This window comes from Cynoglossus semilaevis, chromosome 1, assembly GCF_000523025.1.
Source record: "Cynoglossus semilaevis isolate Cse_v1.0 chromosome 1, Cse_v1.0, whole genome shotgun sequence".
In the NCBI taxonomy this organism is placed as follows: Eukaryota; Metazoa; Chordata; class Actinopteri; order Pleuronectiformes; family Cynoglossidae; genus Cynoglossus; species Cynoglossus semilaevis.
In genome coordinates this window covers 7,356,698-7,382,464 of record NC_024307.1, presented here as the reverse complement: position 1 = coordinate 7,382,464, position 25,767 = coordinate 7,356,698, and the positions used below count along the sequence as shown (strand labels likewise).

Genomic DNA, 25,767 nt, shown 5'->3' with positions numbered 1-25,767 from the left:
GGTGTGAAAAAGTGAGCTCACAGCAGCTGAAAAGACGCCCATAGCTAAACGTCAATATTGTAGAGACTGTTTGCTCGGTGCTGCATAATATCATACAACAGTTCACAGAGATGACAACCTGTTATGATGTAACACCTAATAAAAGGGGCTGCGAAACACCAAGCTCTAATTACAAGGAGGAAACACAGAGAGACTTTTTCAGCTCGGTTAAATCCACCAATCTGTCTCTGATCTGCGGCCGTCAAATGACTGCAAAACTTGTACAGCATGATTCTAAAACCATGGTATAATTTGTGCGTTTGAAAGGCTGTGAATGTTTTTCTAGCATTTCCTGGCATCTAAAAACAACTTCGAGGACAAGACTTAAAGTGCAGTGAACTAAATATACGGAATGCAGCTCATCTCTGAAGTGGCCACTAAAAGTCTGGCTGGGCCTCTTCAAAAGCATCTCATGGCGGTCTCTGCTTTTATTGCTGAATGACTCGCTGAACCGTGAAATGCAATCCATAAGAGAGAAATTTAATTTCCAGATAACAAGAGGACAGAGGGAGACTCACATTGGGTTTCTGTCCGTGGATATCAAATCAAGTTGCTTCATTTGAATAAAAACAAGCCTGCACAGCGGAAAGACAAGCACTCAGCGAGCAGCGGAGGAGACATCATTTCCCCCTGGCTAAACCATCACCACCGGCTGACCGCAAGGAACAACACAAGAGACTTGATGGTTGAAGGTTGTTTTCTGTAGCTGCAACCAGCGGACGATTAACACTTGTTTAACGCAGTTATGTGTATGAAGTGAAAATGAAAGTTTCTTGAACATCTTCAGATCAATTCTGGCAGGTGTGCATTTGTCAACAAAGTTTCCTAAAAGCTACATCCCATCATAACAACAACAATTCAGACTGAGGTGGTCAAAAGGAACTTCTTCATGAAAATCACCCACATCTTAGGAACACATTAACCCTACGACAAAGTGGACATCACTGCCTCCACTGCAGAGCACTGTGGTTGCAGTGTGAGACAGAAATAAGACAAATGTAATTACAATACGCTAGACTGTTTGCGAAAGTTACACAGTTTACGTCCGAGTACTTTTTCAATTTCAATTTGATTCATGATGTAATGAGTTTCAGGTATTACTCTAAAAAAAAATACAAAGCCTACAAGCTAACAGTGGGAGGCTGAATACGATTGGCCAATCTATGTAACTGATAGGTCGATTGGCCAAAAGAAGCCTGACCACGTCACAAAGTTTATCACTTCTGCTGGCTCTAAGACAGATTTCCTTTTCAGAATTTTTCGGATCTAAAAAATAAAATTCGATCAAGACAACTTTGACCATTTTTTAAATTTGTATCTTTGTCAAACTAAATATATTAAATACGATCATACATCTACATAAGATCATACAGTTTTTTTTTATCCAAACCACATTATGACAGTTGTTGATGTCATTTTTCCCCCTTATTACAAAACTTAAAACAACATTGAATTCTCTAACAAAACCATTTCCAAAATGGAAAATATGTAGAGAAACAGCCGTTATTTTCAGGCTAAAGTTCTGCGGTCCGGAGAATATGTAGAGAAACAGCCGTTATTTTCAGGCTGAAGTTCTGCAGTCCTTTAATCTTTAATTGTTGGGTTTTAACTACAATGATTAACGATCCACTGCTCACAGACTCTTTTTTTAATCTAGGTTTGTTCAAAGTCAACCCTGGAGGCCAATTACAGCCCAAGACTAAAAATTATCTTGATGGCCTGTCAACATTGAAAGATTTTATTCTTTTCTTTTACGTTTTGACTCCCCGAAGAAGGCTTCATGCTGAGACAAACTGGAGCTCTTTGTAAAAAAAAAAAACATAACATTTTAGTAGTATGAAAAGCCCTTTCTTCAAACATTTTGGTCCAACTGGTCATAACTACACGGACAATCAGTACAATAAAGGTTTGCATCAACAAAAACAAAATGTACTGAAAAGGTTTGCACCATGTACATATATACATCGTCAGAGCTGCCAAAGGAATTTCATCAACAAAAAAATAAAACGATTTGTACTATATCGATCCCATATTTGGGAAATTCTTGTGTTAGCAGCAGATATGCTGTTAACAGGCTGCCCCTAGCAAGCGCCAAGCATGTGGTTCCTCTGGGAATCGAACCCAGCACTCTCTGCTCCCGAGGCAGGCGTGCTAAACGCTACATATGGAACCGACCAACATGTCTCTTAATTCCTCTTTGTTCTTTCTCCTTTCATTTTCAGATCTCCACATTTTAATTTTCTACATCATTTTCCCACTCTCTCTCACAATCGGGACCGCCCACATCACTCGCTGGCACTTGCAGCTCCAACACCTGTACTTGATTAATTTAGACTGAATACAGAGCACGTCATTAATTAGACAGAAATATCTATTAGTTGACAGCTCTAATCAAACCATTATCTTTCTGCGAGCAAGGCCTCAAAGAATCTAACTCAGCTTCCATTTGTTCTCGGATTTAGAAGCTAAAGGTCACACGTGGATGGGTGTTAACGGACAAAGTGACATTTTTAATAGCTTAATTATGTCATGTATTACGGTTAAACCTCTAAAAATATTTCTCTTTTGTTACAGGACTAGCATCCCCACAGGACAGACATATATTTGAAGGTTTTGACCTTTAACATTATTATAATGACATTATGTGACTGAAAAAAAATAAAATAATTGCTCTTCTTCACCCTAATGTCTAACGTTGTTTCCAGTAGCTTTACAAATACTTTTAATTACCTTGCTCAGGGTTTTGGGGGCAGCCATTTAAAACGTCTGTTTTTAACCTTTTTACTGCTTGTTATCCATTGAAATTAAGCAAAGCTAATTTGCGTAGCCTCATCATTGATCCCTTAGCTCGATGGAGACATGATCGTTATGTAGATTAACCCGAGACTGACATTCTCCTCTGGGACTTCAGTTCAACATCTGAGTGATTTAAAGAGATAAAAGGGATTAAAGCTCACACCTTTGTCAGACGTGAGAATGTCATAGGTTTAAATTCCCACTAAGTAACCGCCTTGATTTAAACCCTCACCTTAACATGGACAGAGCGTTAATATTGATATCTGGTGCCGACTATTGATTTTTTTCTTTAAATACAGGCTAACCCTGTTTAACCCTGACGCTGTAGGGCTCGTTTTTTTTACAATTTTACATCTTGAGAACAAAGAGAGGAAAATGTATTCAAAGTGGTTTTTATATGTCTTGTCTTAAATGTATATATGTTTATAATAGAAATTTAATACAAATTTATACAAAAAAAGTAACAGTTTTTGAACCCATTGTGTGATTTAACTAGTTTTTTTTTTGCTTTTAACGAGAGCAAATACGTAAATTAAAACCTTAACAAAGTCAGTTTTGCATCAAATGTCCACCATTATTAGGACCATAATAATGACATTGGCACCTGCTGTCACCAGAACACTGTCTCTTGTCTTGTGTGTGGTCTCTACCAGATGAGAGACCAGTATTGTACAGAAGGCTCCCTGAGTAACACTGACTTAGAACTCCAATTAAGTTGGACTTGTTTCATGTTGCGTGTACTTGAAATGATATCCTGAGCGTGGTCTAAAGCTTTGGCATTTTATGTTTTAACTTGTGATCAGGGCCGTAGTAGTTAGTAGGGGCTACTATGTAGTTAGCTTAGAAGTACTTCCCAGTGAGTCAGTAAAGTTTAGTATTTGTAATATATGTAGCAGTAAAATTAACTTTACTGCTACAACGTATGTTAGCAGCATGCTGCAGGCTAACGCTGAAGCAGTAATTGCTTCAATGACATTTAAAATGTTAAATGACATTCGGACAAGTAACATTAGTTTAACACCCATGCTGAGTTTAACCAGTCAGTGGACGGCCACACATGATGCAGAACTACTGCACGATCTTTTATGTCAGAAAGTTGGAACTCGTTTTCATTCACTTCATTCTGGTCACCAAGCACTGCAATTTGTGTCGGACTGAGAAGACGACTAAGTGAGTTTGTTTTAAATGTTTCATAACATGCAATTTGTGTCGTTAGACTGAGAAGACGACTGAGTGAGTTTGTTTTAAATGTTTCATAACTGCTTTTATGAGAATAAGACTTTGTGCTGATGAACACTTAACTTTTTGTACTCACTGTCAACTGAAGGAAATGGGATTCAATGAAAAATTGGGATCAGAAAGTCACACTGGCAAGTCAGAAAAATAAGAAAAGAAATCATAGCATCAGTGACAAAAATCGCAGTTGGTGCAGATCTAAGTATTAACACCCAAACGATGCTGATTATTGTTTTACTTTGTCAAATAATATCTTAGAAATGTCAGAACATTGTCCTAAAAAGTCCTCATTCAAACAAAGTGTTTCAGCAACCAGCAGAGCTTCATTCAGCCTTCCAGAGATTCACTTTTGGTATCAGGAGAAAGTGGAGGAGGAGGAGGAGGAGGAGGAGGAGGCAGCTGCACTGCCTGACTTTCACACAGACTCCTTTAAAAGAAGGACATGGTGTAGAGCTGTCACCATGAAAGGGGGGAAAAAGCCCCGAGGCAGCTGGTGTGCAGCCTTAGATAGTGCATATCACCACGTCCACCATCCTGGGGCAAATCAACAGTTTAACAGTTCCACACAACCGCTGCTGAAAGGAACGAGTCACCTTACACCAGTGGGGGTTGAACTTTTCTTCTCTTTTTATACAGATGTTCAAAGAACGCACTTTTATCATCTAAGGCTGCTAGTATTTCAAAGTAAAGCACCACCAAAAAAAGGAACCAAACTGAAGTTCCAAGGGTTTAAATAGGCTTTCAAAAAAAAAAAAAATACACACACAAAACAAATCTGTCAGGACTTTTGCTCTGTTTTGGTTTCTCTCGGCAACAGGCAGCAAGGACTTTGTGAAAACTGTTCCATCTTTGGGAAATTCTGGGGATAAATCTCAATAATTACATTAAACACCAGCTGTGTCTGAGTAATAAGAAGCTCTCAACAGTGACGAACTCTACTTTGGCTCTAATTTAGGGATGTACTCTAGGTGTGTGTTTGGAAAATCCTTTAAATGCCGTCTACGGTGTTTGTTATGAGGTATAACCGTTAATACAGAGCTGCAGCCAGAAGACTGCATCATTTCTGCGATTAGACGTTCACAGACTGTGGGTCAGACATGACCTGGTGGAAGGACAGTAATTACAGAGAGTTCTTCACAACAACAACAAATAAAAAAAGACATGGAGGTGGTGATATTTTTGGTCCGGCAAATGTGAAAAGTTACCATTTCCCATGGACGCAACTGGATAAAACAGGCAAAAGATACAGAATACAAAACCAACTCAATTTACCTGAAACCACAGCTTGATGCATTTAAACTGCACCTTTAACCGTGGGTTAAAAAAACCTGAAATAAATCATCATGAAAATCAGAAAAGATCACACAGAGCATCATCACAATGAAGCAGAATGATCATTTAAATGTCATGAGAGTGATAAGAAATATAATGTTTTTGAAGTGAAAATGATCTCACTGAATGGATAATTAATTTAAAAAAAAGGCTGTTTCACATTATTTTCTAACATCAGACACAGACATGACACATTCATACCAATCAAAGTCTAATATGAAATGTAGAAAAAAGACCAAGAGTCTGACTTCAACAGAAATGAGAAAAAGAACAAAAGAAGAACCAGACAAAAATAGTCAATCGCTTAATCCTAAACCAGAGGCAGGGATGTGGTTTGGTGACAGAATGTCCAACACAGACTGAAAACACTGTCATTTTTACAAATATTACCACACACTGGTTGGGGTTCTGTAAACTCCAGACTTCACGCCACTGAACTCTTCTGTTAACACGACCAGAACCACATCAAGGAGAACAGCGAGAGTTTATGATAGAACCATGTGGTGTTCAGACCGCTCTGGTCTCCCGTCTCCTCCCGGGGCTCGTTCACCTTTTTTAAGGAAGCTCTCCCATGACTTTTATTTTGACAGGCATCCTCACGTTTCAAGAGGTTTTCATAAACCCTCTTTTGCACTAAACAGCACGTCAATAATATGTTATCTATTTTTTTCCCCTTGCGACCAAGTACAAATTAACCACAGACTGGCGCACCGGCCGCTCTAGGTGTTAGTGATGATGATAAAGTCATTGGCAGGTCAATGGTATAAAAAAGTAAGTTGTGTTCCAAAAATAGAGAGCCAACATTTTTCTGGACCGACACCTTTGGGTCCGGACACTCAAATAAAATGGAATGTAAATCACTTTTTTTTCCAACTACAGACACAAATGTTGGCGATTACTGATAGTTATTTAATTTATCGTTTTGTTTTGTTTGTTTTTTTCAGTTGCTTTATTAGTGCAGACCACACAATATTTCCTCTTTGATCCTGACAATTCTGGAATCCAGTTGTGGGCCAGATAGATTGACGGCTGGGTTCGTTGGACTGGATTGGGCCGACCTGTTGATGATCACTGCTGTAGAGTGATATTTATGCCGTTACTTTGGAAACCGCCTTCAACCTGTTTCTCTGATGTACAAGCAGCAGCCACTTCATTATGGTACATTATTTCAGCTCCTTGAAACCCCAGAACTATACCTGGTACAGCATATTGATAATCTTCACCATGTGGCATAAAGACCACAGGTTTGACCCCCTGTGGTCAGTGAAGGTCTTCCTGTATGGGGTTTGCCTGTTCTGGAGGGTAAATGTTTGGCTATAAGTGGCCCAGTGATGGACTGGTGAACTATGGTGGTGTACAGCAGGGGTTACCAATCTCCGGTGCGGGGACCGGTGCCGGTCCATAGGTCACTTGGTACCGAGCGGCAGTGGGATACAGTGGAAAAAATGTACTTCAGTTTTACTAATTTACTTCACTGAAAAAGAATCCAGTCATATCTCTTTACTTTGTTCATTCAAAGATAATCTGTCAATGTTTCAAAACAACAGGTCATTCAGATTCTGAACAGATGTTAACAGAATAAAATCTAAAAGATGTTTTATTTTGGAAATTTAGTGATCCTTGGCGCGGTGTTACCAGTCCAGAGTAAAGACTGACACCGGCCGACTGTTTCATGGTAGAAAAACGGTTGGTTACCTCTGCTGTACAGTACACCACCCTCGCCTGATGACTGCTGCTAGATGACCAATGACAAATGTGAGTGGATAAAGGACAGGTCATAATTTAAGTGACTGCAAATGTATATTTTTTCAGGAGCAAAAGAGAGACTGCTGCAGGGATTTAAAAACTACAAAAACCCGATCTACTCTTTCCACTGAGGTTTATTCCATCATTAGAGTCCACACAGAATTGTTAGCTCAGAGCTAACAGTAACAACACCTTACCACCAAACCACCAAACATACAGACGATGGTCTACAGCCACAGTACCCAAATACCGGCCCACGGGCCACATGCAGCCCAGACATAACCTTAGAACGGCCCAGTCTGTGGTCATTTGGGAAACGTGAAGAGAAACCGAGAGTATCGCAATTCTAATCAGAAGTTGCCACTGTAGAACAGACCGGAACACTCTCCGTAGCCTAGCAACATGCAACCCACAATGCATCACTTGCGTGTCTGGAAGCAACAGCAACATGTCCCCTCTGAGTGAAGACATGTCAAAATCCCCAAGAAAGTTATGAGTTCAGGTCAATACAGATGGACAAATACTTTTATAATGGATTTATTGGGTAAACAGTTTGATTTGTACTGACAACAAACCAATGTTTTCCAATAAATCACATGTTTCAGTCCACACACAGGCCCAACTACATTTACAGTCCACAGACTTGACCGGCCACTTCCTTAGGTGCAGCCACCGACCAACGGAATGACGAGGTAACAAGTTACTCTTCAACGTAACGAGTAGCTCAGCAGTCAACACTGACCATCCTCGTCCACCTCCCGCCTTCACCTCCAGGCAGCCTCGGCGGTTACAAACACACCCACGTCCACTCGCTGCTCCGCGGATCATGTGCAGGAATATGGGCAGAGAAGTGAAGCGCAGTGCTGCTGCTGTGTGTGTGTGTGTGTGTGTAAACACACAACCTCTTTACTGCTGCTCCTACAGGAGCTCGTACTTCGGTATGGATATGGAGAAAGAGGAGGAGGTGGAGGAGGTGGAGGAGGACAAACACCCTCTGACAGCCTGTCGTAGCTGAAGCTGAGAAGTGAAGAAAAGCTCCACGAGTGCAAAAAAAAAAAAAAAAAACACCCGATCACACAGCATCGATGGATGTTTTTATTTTTTATTTTTCACTCCTGTCTCTCCTGCCTCTCCTATCATATCAACACCAGCCCGGTACGATTAACCGTTCCTACGGTCGAGTTGCCTGGATGCATGCAAGCGAAAAAGATCCTACCGTCTCCAACTGTGACGGGGAATTAACAGCCGCGATTCAGCCGTTTTACCTTAACGTGTCCCGTCGCCGGTGAAAACCATCTTCGACCAGGAAACACGATGATAGTTAAAAAATAAATAAAAAACAAGAATAATCCACGTCCGGGAGCTGTGGAGCGATCCGCGGAGCCAACAGCCCACAGGATCTGGAGACACGGGTGAACAAATCGGTGAGCGGTGACCTACTTCCGAAGTGGCTGCTGGAGATAATATCCATGCGCTGGCTGCATTAGCGGGACATCCCTCTGCTGTCATCTTCCTGCAGGGAACCAACTCCCTCATTGGTGGAACTAATATTTATTTTCACATTCAATCGCAAATTTTTCATCCGCTAACACCGATTATGTTCCCTCTGCCTTAACTATCGATCTAAAATCGATTATCGCCGACCCCGAGGACGCGGGATTCGCCCGTCTTTAATTGCCAGACTGGGAGCTTTACTAAAATAAATAACTGATTTTTTATGATTTTTTTTATGAGTTATTATTATCTGACCACGGAGCTAAGAAACATATAGTCCGACTGAGGAGACATTTAGGTCATTTAGGTTTGAGTTATGTTTTAGAGTCAGGACAGAAAGGACAATCATTATTTGCGAAAACTACATCGATTGTACCGACTAGAAAAATAAAAACTAACAGTAAAAGTTTGTTTTGAATCCACCTTATCAGAGATGGTCCTAGCCTTTGTGGTGCCCGGGGCCAAAAAAGCCCCACCCCCCATTCCCCACCCTGAAAATTTACTTTTTTTTTTTTTATTCACACGATTAACATTAACATTGACAAAAAAAAAAGAAGACGAGCACAAACTGCAAATATACAATAACAAACCGAAAAGGAAGAAAAATTAAATAGTTGAAAAAATAAGCGACTAATTTAAATTTAAATTATATTTACTGTAAATTAGTACTGTCAGAGTCCACGTCTGAAATATTGTTTCCCACGTCATCAGGTACAGAAACCACTGCTGTACCAGATGCATGAAAACTACACGAAGCTGAACCTGTTGTGGAGTATTCTCTCCTCCATGTACAGTAAGTAGGTTGAATACGCTTTGAACTGGTTGACTGAATAAAAAAAAAAAATCACCACTATCATAATCATTAGTTTCAGTCCGACTAACGAGGCCGGTGCAGCTCCATTATAACAGTCAACCCACTGAGGATCTCATTTATAATACAACAACCATGGATTCTTTTTAAACCAGGCTAAACTACTCCATATTTTATGATGAGACAACAATCAGTAATTATTTCTCTAGGATGAATAATATACAGAGTCTGAAGAATCTGCCTCTCGGAGGACATTTCCAACATTTATTGAATTTATCTCACACACGGTGTGGACGGTTGTTGCTTGTTCATTAAAGCGTCGCGAACAGACTAACAACTGTTTACATTTACTTGAACAATAAGCTTGATCTAAACCTGATCCTCGGTGTGTTTTTAGGGCTGTCAGAATTCACATGTTAACTGGTTATGAGGCTGATGATGATGAAGGTGGTGACTGTGGTATTTACATACACTGTCGGGAAAAAAAGGTTTTCGTTTCACCCAAGCTTCTCAGGCTTAAAATACCGTCTCAACATGAGTCCAACAAGCTGACTGACAATTTCCAAATGGATTGTGAGGGTCTTCAGATTAATATAGATTAGATTAGATAGATTTTTATTAATCCCTTGTGAGTTCCCTTTGAATTTAAGGATTGTTGAGGACAAAGGCTTTACACTCAATGTGGATACAAATCCATATATACATTTGCATATTTCCTTGGAAAGTTTTTATATATTAATATTTAAATCATTTGGATTAGTCACAAATAAAAACAGGTGTGAAACACATACACCTACCTGCTGTTTCTCTATCTTTGTGTTCCAGCAAGGTAAAGACTTTTTGTAATATATAAAGATAAAAATGTATCTCAATTAATCATGATTAATTGAGAAAAATTATAGTCATGATTAATCATGATTGTTCCACAGCTACATTGTGATTTGACAGCCTACGTTGGGACAATTACTGTATCTGAGCAGAGACTTGAACTGGTGACGGAGGAAATGTTCTGCCACAGATCACTCGTTTGCATTCGATACCAAAAATACTCTAGCACTTCCATTTCAAGGAAAAATTAACACCTATTAACAACAATAAATATACATCCAATGTCAGTGAGATTGACTTATGACGACCACTGTCGGCTGACTGATGGGAGTTCCATCCAGAACATGAAGGAAATATTCAAAGAGATTTTTCTTTCATCAGATTAATGACAGCAGAAATTAGAAGCAGGCATCCCTCTTAATTAGTCTCATTTACTGTATCCTCATCTCTTAATGATACATGCAATCTAATAATATGGATGAGTGATCCGTCTCTGCTCGCCACTTATTACCCTGCTGCTGATAACACAGGCCTGTTATGACACAATAACACACACAGAGACACGGCCAAAAACATTGAGCAACAGAACTCAGCCCCTGTCCGGAAAACTTCAATATTTGTTTCGGGGTTTTTATCATCAAACCGTCAGGAGAGCGGCTACTGCACGTTATCAGGACGGCGCGCAGTCAGACGTGAGCTTAGATTGGGATAAATGCTGATTGTTTTCACCACCATCGGCTTTACAGTGTGTAATTAACAGCTGTAAAGGAGCCGAGTGTGTGGAGTTAATGAGGCATGAGCAGCACATGAAGCTGAGGGAGCGTCGACCGCTGAGAGCTGACCTGCACCGCAATAAACACACTGCAGAGAGAGATGTACGACTTCAACCTGGGCGACAAAATGTTTCCTGCAAGCACTGGAACGCACACACACACACACACACACACACACACAAACACAAACACACAGAGAATTCCACACCCGTGGTAAGTGTGCAATGTAAATCACTGCGTCAATGCAACCCCTGATTAAATACTTTCCATTATCATCGGCCTTTTATTTACTGCGTATTTACACAGCGACCAAACACATTTATAAATTATAAGACTGAGCTTTGAGCTAATTTGCATGTGTTGTCCCTGAGTAAAGAACAATGTCAACAACGATGTCATTGGTATGCACAAGGCCAGTGCAGAACATCAGACTATTTTGTTTCTTGACATTGCAACAGAGACTACAAGACACAACAGCAGAATTTTTTTCCCCCAAGCGTTCTGTAGAGGATATATTTATTATTATCTCATAAAAAGATGTTTCAAATGGAGAGAGAGAAAGATCACAGCTATATGAATAACAAATGCATTTTTAAAAAAATGTCATGAATGAATATTTGTATGAATTTTACTAGTTTTTGTTGGTATTTCCTCAAGTACAAAAGGGAATGATTTTCACAGAGATACCGTATAAGGAGATGGTAGGGATGTCAACTATATCAATATCATTGGCCAATATTAGCATAACTATAATGTACTGTAATATCGGAAACAATCGTTCAGTTTTTCCTCCGATATTAAAGACCCAATAACGTTTGGGTTTTGCCAGGATGATGGGACCTGAAAATAGTTTTGAAGTGAAAGTGAAAGTGAATTCTTTTCATTGCAACACAGCACGCATTAAAATGTGGCCTCTGTCTTTAACCCTAACGGCTGCATATATGTATCGGTATCAGTTGATACCAGGGTCAGAAATGAAGTGTTTGGACAACATCGGCAAAAAGTTGATATCAGACATCCTTACTGTAAAGCAGTGAGTCAATGAACTCCATTTGTTTTTACTACATTCACCAACATTATTTATAGAGAAAGTTCATCTTTTGCACTTGCCTGTGTTTGGTACCGTTGGTTGAGGACCTGTTTTTTAATCACTGTAATTATTACACTAATGATTCATTCCTAGTTGGTGTGTGTTGGTTATGTGAGGAAACGTGTGATGAATAACAACACTTGATCCTGGCAATTCAACTGTCAAGAACCTCACAGGAAATGCAATGCGGTCTAACTTTCAAACAGTTGTTTACAGCCCGAGGGGGGAAAAATAAAAGTGGTCAACACAACAGCAGACATATTTCCTCCTTTGGGTTCGCAGACACGCAAACACTCAAGTGAATTCAGGGCTTGTGTTGTTTCCTGACCGACGGTCTTCCTCTATTAGAGCAGGGCTGGACTACAGTCCTGGTTACAGGGCGTCATGTGGTTCTTTGATCACTTGGAAGTTTTTTATCATGTGCCTCAGAATCAGTGTCACCATCACCATTTCAGCATGACGGCAAAAAGTATTGTTCCTGTCGTTGTTACCATTTCAGCAAAAAGTATTGTTCCTGTCGTTGTTATTAGAAACCATAATAAAATCAACAGAGAGGAAGGTTTTAAAGTCTGTGTGAACAGGGATATCATCTGCGTGCGTCAAAAAAAAAAAAAAAACACAAACAGAAACAATGATGTTTACTAAAAAAGTTTTTAAATATCACTCAGTCCGCAGTTGTAGGGGAAACTACAGAACTTTATTCTCTGAGAACTGATAGCTATTGGAATTGTCCAATAGGAGACCGGTTACAAACTGCTGTCTACAAGTGTAAAAAAAAGATCAAACTTTAGGATCTGATACTTTCAATCAAGGTATGTCTTTCGATAAAGCATCCAACTTTATAAATGTTTATCGCAGTCTTGCCACCGAATGACAAAAACGTTTAAAGCAGGCATGGGCAAAGTATGGCACGGGGGCCAGATGCGGCCCGTTTGGCTCTTTAATCCGGCCCGCCAAAAGTGTCCAAATTATGTTATTAATTTTTATTATCATTATACTTCTGCCTTTTCCCTGCAATGCCCAATGATCCGGCCCACTGTCAAATTTTAGGACCCATTGTGGCCTGCAAGTCAAAAAGTTTGCCCAAGCTTGGTTTAAAGGTATGAAAGTGCCAATTGGCCGTGGTGAAAAAAACAAAGAAGAAAAAGAACCAGCAAGAAATAGCAGACTTTCATTTATCAAGGTTACATGTATGTGTCAGTAGTATCCGGACGAGGTTTCGTTGATGTAATTTACCCTCCCACCCTTAAATACTTCTTCACTCCTGGCGGCCTGTGCTCGTTGTCAAGGTCAGGCAAAGAAGGTCTGGAGAAAATGTAAGTAAGTAAAAAGAAAAATGATAACAAAGATACTTCTCTTATCTCTATTCAAATGTAAACACTTCTGTTTCCATCAGAGAATTCAGCCTTGGTAGAAATCTGGATCCCTGCCTCGTCTAAGGACTGTCTAAGAAATCAAGTTCCTTCCAAATGTTCTTTAAAATTTGGGAACGCAGAACTGTAATAATATTGGTTAAAATGTGTTGTTTTCTTATCAATTATTTCAAAACGGTCCATTTTTGAAGGTTGAAAATCCTGGCAAAATAAAACGAGGCAACACAGTTCAACAAGTGTTGGAGACGCCTGAAGGACGAGTCTTGGCATCTCTTACTCAAACATTGGATCTACTCTCAAATACAAACCTCAGCTACATCAACTACAGAAAAACGTTGAGAAACATCTTTGTTTTTCGCCTCACTAGCCTTTAGCAGTTGTTTCTCTCCTTCTCGTAGCTGTCACTGCATTCCTCCCTCTAAAGACAGCCATAAACCAAACTGCTCCTGTGTGTGTGATACGGACGTCTCCAAACTGATCTAGATCTTGCCCCAGAAACCCTCATCTCAGGAGACATTTACTGAAGATGATGAATTTTTCATCCTGATGGTGAAAAGATGGCAGCGAGGCCAGTGAAATAACACTGCAACACTTTATTGATCCCTTCTTCCTCCACTTACCCCTGTCTCTGAAAAGTCACAGCTCAGACTCGGCTTCAGACCAGACGCCCACGAGCTGCCAGGTCATCAGCACAAACAGTTTACCAAAATATCCCCAGCATGCACTGGAAATGCCAGGCTTATTTATAGGAAAAAAAGGCAAAGCAGCCACGTGAGGGAGGGCCGCTCACTCTTCAGAAAGATGATTAGACGATCATTTGTCACATTTTAAATATTGACTAAAAGCATATTTACTGTGGAATCTACAGCAGTGTTTCCCAAACTTTTTTTCTGGAGACCCATATTTCAAAAGTCACAACCCTTAGCGACCCAAGTCAATAGACATTAATAATAAACTCCTGGGAAACATGATGCGAAACAACCATAAAAATAATCTCTTGCGCCCCACCTGAGGGTCGTGACCCAGTCTTTGGGAAACAATGACCTACAGTATGCAATATATCTTACAATGAACCCATAGAATCATTAAATTCACTGTAAATCATTCTTTTAAATCATCAAATTAAATTAAATTATCCCACTTGGTCATTTCATACAGGTCACAAAAACATTTGGTTGAGTGATCTTTAGCAAACTCTCAACCTTTTACTGTATTTTTTTTTTTTTTTTTTTTATCGTGTTGAATGAAGAGTGTTAAACAAACACAGTAGATGGCAGTAGTTCCACAAACAAGAATTAGTGTCACGGGTATGTAAAGGACCCAATAGCAGCTTAGTCAAATTAGTCAAGTCTTTATTAGAAGCAAACAGAGCACTTCAGCTAGCAAATGAGGCAGGAACTGGAAACAACAGGCAGGGTTACTGAAGCTTAGACGAAGTGATGTCCTGGGCAGGTCGGGTCTGGATCAAATAAGTTCTGGGAAGTGTTCATGAAGCGAAGACAATCTGTCAAGAGTCAAGGGAGTGCAGCTGAATACATAGGTGGCAGTGGCTGAGTAGAATGAAGGAGCAAAGGCAGGAGTTGAACAAAGGAGCAAGGGCACGAGGAACAGACTGTGACAGTTAGAGCTTCCAAAGAAGAAGCAATCAGTCCTAAGGACAATCAAGGCTGAAGTTGTTAGGTCGAAATGCTAGCTTGCTCAAATACAAATGTACTTCACACCATAATGGAGCTACATGCTCAATGCTAACAACCACAAAATACAAACAGAATTTAAAAAGAAACGGCATACTTTCCGTTTAATTGGTCTAAATATATTTGCAGTACAGTAGCTCCCTTATACTGTATTTATGGCTGCTATAGATTAGCCGTTACATCATTTATTTTATGGTTCCTTATGGTGATTAACAAACTGACTTTATTACATAAAATGCAGCAGAAGTTAAATTTAATGTGTCTCATTTACAGTTTTCTGGTTTCGTTTTTTTTTTTTCCTGATTCGAGTTAATAAAAAAACACTTCACTTCACTTTTACCTGCAGATTGCGATAAATGTCAACGTGGAAACAGTGTGTCTGTGGAAACCATCCTCTAAATCTGCAGCTCTCTCTAAAAGCTCTTTATAAAGTTTTATAGTGAGTTCCATCTCATTATGTCACGGCTGCTCTTGACTTCACTGTGTTAGTTCACTCTCACCAATCACACACTGTTTTCAGGCAAATTAGGCGACTGTTTACAGAGTGGGGAAAAAAACCCCTAAAAATAACCGCTGTAACAAACGGCTGAACGACAAACAGCAGACGGACACAGTCAGTGAATCGATGAACATCGTGGAGTAATTAGCAGCTAAAGAGCCAGTCTTTTCCCTGCAGACTTGCTGGAACTAGCTGTGACTGTACCAGAAAACTGGTTCCAGTACTTTTTTGACGTTTGCTCAAAAGTTTCATGTACAATTATTATGTTATGACATTAATTATATTCAAGAAAGATGAGTTGATTTTTTTTAACCACAGTGCTTCTGGAAAACAGCTCGAGTTTAGTGGACCTTCAGTGGAAAACCCAACAATGTTGATAAAACCACTGTTCACATCTGGTACTGATTCTGAACCGAACAGAATTTTGGTTATTTGGTTTATCGTCATGAAGCGTACAAGCCACAACTTCACACTCACCAAGTATGAGGAACAAGAACTTTTGAAAAGGTCTGTTACCTTTACCAAACAACAACCAAATACCTTCCGAATGGGAAGTGACATCACAAGATGGCAACCCTAAAAAAAAAAAAAATCAAAACGTTTTTCAAAAATTAAAAAAAAAATAATAGTCTCTCTCACAGGTATCTCCATTAGCGGGTTTTCCGTTTACGACGTCCTTTCTTGGTTATGTTGTAATCTCCCATAAATGTATTAAGAAAGTCTTGTCCTTTCATGGTTATGTTGTAATCTCCCATACATTTATTAAGAAAGTCTTGTTCCTTTGTTCCAACGTAAAACTAGTTGGCGAGTTGAGCGGAACAGTACGTCGTCATGCCATGCTATACGCGGAAGATGATTTTGTTTACATTTGCCGATTGTACGCCTCTGAGGGTTCCTCTGCCATAAAAATACCTGGTGTAACACTTGCATCGAGTGCATTTTTCTGCCCCTGACTCGTGAACAACACCCAGCCCTGCTGTAGTGACTGAGGTTTCGCGCAGCAACAATGTGTTAAGAACCAAAAATGTAACAAACAGCCCAACCTTTAAATCACTGTGGTTTATTTACCCACATAAAGAGGAGCAGCCAGGAGCTGGGCAGCATGTGTTTACTGCCAACTCCACTGTACAGCAGCACAGCAAATTATTTATAGGTTGTTTATTTAATGGGGATTTTTTTTTGATGGCCATGTTCTGTTAAATGTGTTCAGTGAGTTTTTTCCCCAGAAAGAGTTTATTTAAAATATAACAATATCTTTTGACTCTGTTTTGGGCAGCCAGCGCCACCTATGGGGCCGTGAAATAATTTTTCACCTGAAGACTGAAGACAATATTTAAAAACTAAATATTGGTCCTTTGTTAAAAGTTTGAAGTCTGACTTGATCCTTTAAATGTTTTCTTTGTCGCAGCTTGATTTGTTCCAGGAATTATCAGCCTGTTCGGTGACTCAGGCCACTTTGTGCTCTGAAAATTGAGCCTCAAGGTTAAAAAAAGTTAACAAGCGCTGTAATAGAATAACCTCGAGATTACTACTTAGTTAGAAGTCATAGGAGAGGTACACATTCTTTAATGATATTGGACCTAAAGAAAAACACTGTTTAATTTGCGCTTCATATGCTAATGTCTAAAGGCAAATTAAACATCTATCTATTTAGGTTTTTTTATCCTTTAAAGACAAAAAAAAATAGATCATATGTTTGGCTTTTCTTAGCTTACATTGGTTTACCTTTTTAAACATCTAGCTCACTACTAGCTAATCTCTGACATATTCGTCTTATTATTAGCTGGTTTGGTCAATACCTAAGTTTTTGTTTAGGAACATTTTCAGCTTTTGTTTCTTCAATTATTTTTCTGATTTTTTTTTCGGGTAACCAACGTTTTTGACTTCTCAAATTAGCTTTAGGCTAACCCATCACATTGCCTCTCTCCCTTGTCTCACACACACATTACACTTATTCCCCTTATAAGGAGCTGCTCCAAGGGATGTAATAGACAATTGTCAAATATTGTGCAACACAATTAAAAAGAATAGACTGTCAAATATTGTGCAACACAATTAAAAATAAGATTTAAAAAATGATGAGTGTTTTTTGGTGAAATTAAGTATTGTTGAATCTAGTTTTTAATTATTTTTTGCAAACCTAGGCTACACTTGAAATGCTTTTCTATGCAGATGACATTGGACATGTTAAAGTCTTACAAGAATTCATTGCAACATTGGCCCAAATTTGCTAATCTGTTGCAAACCTAACTTTGTTTCACACTCTTTTACTGCTCATCTGACGTTATACACCCAACACCACCAACGTTACCAGCATCTTCCCCTGCGTTCACCGTCATGTATCTGACCCAGTTCCATAAAGAATATACCAGGCATGGGCAAACTAAGGCCCGGGGGCCGGATGCAGCCCGTTCAGCTTTTTTTTCCGGACCGCCACACTTTTACAAATTGTACAATTTATTTATATTATCATTATACTTCTGCGTTTTCCTTGCTATACCCACATTTCCCCTAAATTATAAAAGCATTTTAGCATTTTAGCCTTTATGCATGACTTTTACCTGTCATTTATCTTAGTTCACATGAATGCTCCATCTATCTGCTCCTGACCCGGCCCCCCGTTCAATTTTAGGACCATTGTGGTCCGCCAGTCAAAAGTTTGCCCACGCCTGGTCCTACCATCTACAGCGTGTTGATGCCATTGTTGATACAGTCCAGACAGTGCATGTCAACTAGCCTGTTTCAGCATCGTGTCAAGTATTTGTGTCATGCATGACAAACAACGGCAGCCGTGTGAAACATGACTGGTCTGTTTGTGTGAAAACATCTCTGCGCACGAAATCTGTGCCTCCACATACAACAGAAAATCAAAGGGACTTTGGGGGTTTTCCAGAGAGAAGGCACAAAAACAACCATAATGATGTTTGAACAAAGAGCTGTGACAAAGGCAGAGGGCGGAAAATGTACCGTTAAAAACTGGTAAAGACACAAAAGCACATCCTCTCAAAATATCCAAACGTGACGCTGTTATTTCACAGCTTGTAGTCGTGGAGGGCTGTGTGCTTGTTAGGCACCGCTGAGCTGACGCTGGACAGGAAGTGTAATTATCTGCTTCTACTGTTGCTCTTCAAAGAGACGAGGCAAGGTGCCAGGCAGCAACAAGGAAGAGAGAGAGAGAAAAAAAAAGAATAGGGAACGGAGTGGTGATGGAGGAGGACAGTGATGAAGCTGGAACTCACAGAGATCGAAGTGAAAGCCGAGAGGAAACACAGCTCATCAAGACGCAGAAAACTCACTATCACTTTTTTTTTTTTTTACCTCAGCAGTTCCTCTGAAATACAGTGGCATGACACAGACTGTCTTCTAGAGAAGCACAAGAGGAAAGGAAATATTAAGAGACGGTGCGAGAGGCAGCGGCGCAGGGAGGAGTGAGGAGACAAGAGAGTGATGGATTGAAACAGCACGGAGAGCGGAGACAGAGAGAGCTTGTCATCCTCAGTGTGAACAATGACTGTACCATACGAGGCCTCCGAGGGGTTGTTTCAACCCGGGCTGAGGAGGCGAGGAGCAGAGAGAGGGGACGCCCGCTGCTCTGCCAGGGTCTCAGTCACGCCGTCAGTGTCTGTCAGAGTGAAGGACGCTCGCTGCCGTGTGCCGTTACACTGAGGGAGCCTGATGTTTGTCAATCACACTGAGGGCCTGTGTTCTGGTCTGCCGTCGCAGCAACACACACACACACACACACACACACACACACACACACCGTACTAACAATCTCAATGTGTGTGTGAGACCCCGGCCCTGTTAGCTCCACATCTACTGCAGCTGTGGGCCGGCCGACAGCTGACACCAGTCTACAAGTCTCTACTCTCTCTCTCTCCTCATGCCCCCCCCCCTCCTCCCCCAACAGGCCCAGACCAGACTCCACTTCTTCTTCTATGTTTCCACGGAAAAGACCTGTAATTTTCACAGCTGTGTCTTGGGCATGGGGCCAGACTCAGTAAGAAAAAGAGGAGGGGCGGGGGCCTTAGGGGGTACTACAGGGGATAAAGAGGTCTGTTTTACTGATCCTGAGATACTGTTCATTCACTGCTCATCCAATAACTCTTTAATATGCCAGGGAATACAATAACACCACAGTCAGTTTTCCGAGACACCAGTAACTGCTGAAATGTGAGAAGACACGTTCCTTCAGCACTGTCAGATGGAGACAGGTGGTAATGAGGTCAACGGTGAAGCCTGATTAAACTGTGTTACTACAAATGCGAGGACACCCTGAGTGACGCCAGTAATCGCCCAGTGCAGGAAAACAATTTGGATTCAACAGTAGTAGGTCAGAGCCAAGGCAGAAACCCAAGCTGTGATGCCTGTTAACAGTTGGGAAGTTTTGGATTGTTTTTTAGGGGGGTTTGTTTTTCTTCAGTCTCCAACAAGACTAACCAAAAATACCAACAGCCTGAACAACGCCAAAGGATTTTCTTTTCATGGTTACATTCAAAATGAAGAGGAATTTCCCACTGAAGGCCCCTGAGGCTCCACTAGCCTTCAGAGTCTCCTGGTTCATTCATGAGTTTTATTTCTGGTTTGATGGTTGGAGTGGAGGAGCTTTAAACCAGAAGATTGAGAGAAAATAGAAAAGTAACAATAAGGTTGTCAGTTAAGACGCATTTTCTCAATGTCTACGCACCTTCTGACATCAGCTTCAAACCTAAAGAAGACGAAGGCACGGCCATGTTAGCTGTGGGCGAGCAACAAGTACAGACTAACCAAACATCGTAGTACTAACTTCCGAACAGCTGCTAAATTTGAGTTTTAAGAGCAGCCGTACTTCGTTGTTACTTTCTGTATCTACATTTATGACGTCAGGTAGATGCTCCGGGACCAGGCGTGATGACGAGAAACTGCGATGATGATGTAACAGTGATTGTAGCAGCAAGGAAAGATTTAATTAATCAAAATTGCCAAGGAACCATTTGTCAAAAAATACTGGATCACTTTATTTAAATTTAATTTATTACCCTTAAAAAAACTATTAATTAATTCTAATACTTTCCTGTTTTGAACGCTGTTGAAGCTACTTTTCATTAGGATTGAATGAAGCCTCACTTTGCTACAGAAGCTAGGCCAGGCATGGGCAAACTATGGCTCGGGGGCCGGATGCTGCCCATTAAGCTTTTTAATCCGGCCCACCAAACTTGTCCAAATTATGTTATTAATTTCCATATTCATTATATTTCTGCCTTTCCCCTGCAATGCCCTCATAGAATATAGATGGCATAAAAAAGGCTAAAAGCACTGTAGCATTTACTGACTGACTTTTACATGTCATTTGTTGTAGTTCATACCAACACTCCAGCTATTGACCCGGCCCCCCGTCAAACTTTAGGACCCATTGTGGCCCACGAGTCAAAAGGTTTGCCCACGCCTGAGCTAGGCCTGACTGGATAGATGCAAAAAACTGATCACTTCCACCAAAGCCTCGTTTTACTTGGAGTCAACGCGCAGTGGGCAACTGTGGAAGCCTGTCATCTGTTTGGTGATAATGATAATGGTCTTTAAGAAGAAGAATCACTGTGTTTGTTTGTTTGTTTGTTCGTTTTCTTTTAATCGAACATTTTTCTTGTTTCAGTTTTGTTTTATTACACTTTCCTTGTTTCAGTCACTTGTTTCTGTGGTTGTTTTTAAAATGTTTTATTTAGATATCTGGGCTTCAACTGAGCTTCCTGTTTCAGAGAAGGTGGTTGAGTTTCCCAACTGAAGTAAGTCAAAAATAAAATAATAATAATAGCAGCCGGGACTAACAGCTGCTGAAAATCTCAAACAATGTATTTATGACATTATGAATGATTAATTATAATGTTAATGATCTGTAAAGTCCACTGGTATATTTAATCACTGCATGTGTTTAAAATAGTGTTTTTCGCTGACACTGATTTCTTCTGCTGCTTATTTTTATGTCCCTTACCCGATTTGTGCCCTCTAGTGGAACAATTCTGCTGCCCACTATGTGAGGTGCAGAGTAACGACTCACTAACTGAAGTAAGAAGTAGCTATAAATATATGCTCTAAGCTATATTTGTAAATGCACTGCACGGTGAAATGCATCATTAATGCATTCTGGAGTGTCTACATTATCAATGCCTGTTACATCTGATTTATACTTGGAACAGATGATGGGAAAATGCAGCTGAAGCACTTCCTGAACAGACGCCACTCAAACCACAATGACTCACAGCAAAGAGGTACGACCTTCACTGAGCATCGGCGCTTTTCAGCGCACGAGTCAAAAGGAAACTTAGGAAAGTCTGTAAATGTATTAGGTACATATTGTCTCATCTAAACATTAGTGGCTGGACAATAAGAGAGCTGTAATTAAAGGCTGCATAAGGACAAAGAAACAGTAAAGCATGAAAATGTGTCTTCATTATGAAAACAGATTAGCAGCCTTGAATGTTGCACAACTCTGGATGAATGTGGAAGAAAACGGTGTGTAACAAAGGGGAAGAAAAGTTTTGTTTGCAGTGGGCTTACAGGACAAAGCTGGTACTTGTAGCGCTACCGTGCTAGAAGTACCACAGTGCTACGGCTAGGCCTCAAACTTGTTTTTGTACCATGGACCGCCCTTAAAAAAATGAAACAACTGGCAGAAAAACTGTTATTTTCTAACTATAATATTAAACGTTAAGCCACTGTGTCTGTTACTTTATTAGCAGCGTCCTCGTAACATCGCGCTCATTTTTTAATGCAGAACGCTTTATCTCCAAGTGGCGAGGCAGTTTCGAAGGCTTCATCGCCTCTTTAGAGAGTCGCTTGCCGCGTATTATGCAGCGCGGGCTCGGTGAGTGGAAACAACCTGTCGCAACAAATACATATTTCAAGTAGGACTCCTGAATGGAGCTTTCTTTTTCTTTGAAGGCGTAGGCTCTTCTTCTGTCTCCTCAATGGCTCTTTTATGCTGCGCAAAGAAACCTTCCAAAGACGTTTGTTTTTTGTTCATTTTGCTAGCCTTGAGATGTCTGTTTAGCAGTAATGTATTATGTGTTACCGGCCGCAGCAGACCTTTTAAGAAGGTAGCAGATGTAGGTAAGACATGTGACCGAGGCAAGCATCTTGACATGTATCAAGTGTGAGTCATTGACAAATGCTGCGGAGAGAACCTGGTAATTTTTCAAAGATAAACATCGTTCAGAATCAGATAATAAATAAAACGGAAATAATGTAAGTTATGCATTCTTTCAGTGCGGCCCGGTACTAATTGACCCAAGGACCATTGCCGGTCCACGGGGGTTGGGGACCACTGATCTATGATAGTTCATATCTATATAGATGAAATATTTTACCATGAGATTTTTATTTATTTATTTAATTCACTGAATTTTTAAAACCAGAGTCAGTCAGAGTGGAGGTGTGTTACAGCTCCATCTACTGAAAACATGTCGTTTATCATCGAGTGACAGCGACGACAACTAAGAGAGTCATTCAGGAGGAGACAGTTTGTCCTGAGTGGCATCCAAACAAATCAAAGGCAATGAGCTGTGTGACTTCCTGTTGGATAATCTATGAAACATCCCTCTGTGGAGCGCTGCAGCGTGACCACGACAGGTTGTCAGCGCACATTTACAACCGCCGCCTCACGCACGATAACTTATTCACACGGGGTTGAACGACCTTGTTACTTTTTCGTGCAGTATTTACCAAAACACAGACCATAAACCACTGCTCTGCTTTTCTTCTGATCGTACGCTTCCTCTGTTTGGCAGGAAGTGGTTGTCTCCTCTGGGACCGCAGCTAGGACAGTGTGTTTGGGCGACACGACTCTCCTCCTCCCCCCCCTCACCCTCTCCCTCTGTGGCCATAACAGGACACTTGTACAGAAATAATAGGATTACGCCTGGGATAGATATCCGGCTTTACGGCTCACGTGTGGCCGCTGCACCTCTATTCGCCGCCCAGCTGCGACAGGCCTGTCAAGGTAGAGAGCGTGGAGAACAGAGTGGACACAAATCTACCAGAACCTCTAAAAAAAAAAGAAAGAAAATGCCCTATTGTCAACCTCTCCGTTCACTAGTGGCTAGACAAAAGCCATTATGTGCAGGAACTCACCAGGCAACTTTTGTTTCATGTATTATAACCGTGACGTGCTGCTCTTTGCAGCAGGAGGTGACCGACCTTTTCACAAGTGACGCGGTTCTGGTCTGATGCCAAAAGAACCAGCAGTGAAAAACGTCCGCCCAGAGCTTTCACCTCCTTTATTGAATCCAATGTTTTATTATAGACACGTAAAGCACCAAACCTCATGGAGACAAACTGCGGTGTGCTGCTGCTGCTGCTGCTGCTGCTGCTGCTGCTGCTGCTGCTGCTGCTGCTAAACAATATGAATGACACATCAGGGCTATTAGGACGGCCTTATAAACGTGTTTGAATAAAACCAACGCTCTAGGCTAATGCTCGCAGGTACAAGTTTGTTTGTTTGTTTTACTGTAAAATATTCAGCAAGACAATAAAAAATATTTTCATTATTTTTAATTAATTAAGTTTTATTTTTCACGAAAAATATCATGCTAATAATATAGTTTTTTTTGTTTCTTTGCAAACCTTGGCTACACTTTAAATGTTTTTTTATGCAGACGACTTATTGCTTATATTACCCAAGTTTATGCTTTAACACTTCACAGGTAATGTCCATGCGTGAGTCTTTTTCCACTGTCAAATATTGTGCAAGTGGTGCTTTGGCCCAGAGGCAACGCGTCTGTCATTGGTGTGGAACCCCAGGGTTCACCTCCTGGGCAAGATCGAATCCCGGTTAGGGCGGTTGGTACCTTCCAGTGGACTCACCACCTGCAGGTGGCGACTGCTGCCTCCGCGACCCGGTAACAGATAAGCGGATGAAAATGGATGGATGGGTGGAAATATTGTGCAACACAATTAAAATATAATAAGGTTGAATTTTCCAATAAAAATATGATGCAAATATTTTCTAGTAACACTGCACATTTTAAAGATGTACAAGAACTCATTACAAGACGTTGGCCCAAATTTCTGGCAAAGATAAACACAAAAAACATCCTCTAATTTAGAGATTCAAGAGCATCTTTGTCTTACACAGGGGGTCCGTTCCTATAACGTGCTGTAAGTTAGTCGGAACTCGCGTACTGTACAAAGGTAATTTTGTCACTTACACTAACATTTACTTACTACTTTAAGACTTTCTTAATAAAGTTACGGGTCGATGGAGACGTTACCACGAAACGCCGTAGGTCCAGTACGTCGTAAACCGAGGACACGCCGTAATCGTGTTTTCATGCATAACCACAGTGACCTCTAACTCTGAGAGACTTCACTGACTTCACATATTCAACATTTAAGAATATCGAGCCACACAGATGAGTTGAAGTGGAATGAAAATAAAACACGCCTCAACGTATCGTTCAGTGGTTCTGACTGTGCAACGTGGTCTTGGTAGTAGAATCATCGAATTGTCTATGAATTCAAGTCATTCAATTTGACGTCTGGTGATTGGCCATGTACGGAGGACATCTTCATCACGAGGATTTCTTTCACCAAAGACAAGTGCAGGCTTGAAAGACACTTGCGTGGATCTTACAAAACAGTTACAAGGAAACTGTTGCTTCACAGTTAGGAAAGAATATTAATCTTCATCATTCATGCGTTGCAATACGTTGAAGCCACTACAGCAGCGTTTCCCAAACTTGTTTTTCTGGGACCCATATTTTAAAAGTCACAAACCTTCGCGAATCAAGTCAATAGACATTATTTGTAAACTCCTGAGAAACATGATGCAAGATGACGCAAAAATAAAATATCGTGACCCACCTGAGGGTCGCGACCCACTCTTTCGGAAACAATGCACAACAGTACACACAACTGTACTGGACAGGGCAGAAATGAACCATTTCAGTCTGCAGTGATGCTGCCCTCTGTCTGCCTTCTCACTTTTCTGGCCTGAATAGTTTACTGCTGGAACACAGGAGCCAGTGGGTGGCAGTAATGCAAGTCAAAGGATGTCAGCTGCTGTTGAACTCCGAAAAAGAAATG

General features: G+C 40.6%; 1 protein-coding gene across 4 annotated transcripts in view; it reads right to left on the bottom strand.

Annotated features, from left to right (window-relative positions):
- bahd1 (bromo adjacent homology domain containing 1) overlaps positions 1–25,767 on the bottom strand; it is a 44,295-nt gene that overhangs the window by 16,650 nt on the left and 1,878 nt on the right. The window contains exon 1 of one of the 4 annotated variants that reach the window (XM_017038095.2): positions 8,415–9,148. The exons of 2 other annotated variants lie outside the window; for them this stretch is intronic. The gene's annotated coding sequence lies outside the window, so the exon portion shown is untranslated. Of the gene's footprint in view, positions 1–2,769; positions 3,726–8,414; positions 9,149–25,767 lie in introns of those variants that run through there. One more of the 4 variants, XM_017038099.2, reaches the window with a different exon arrangement.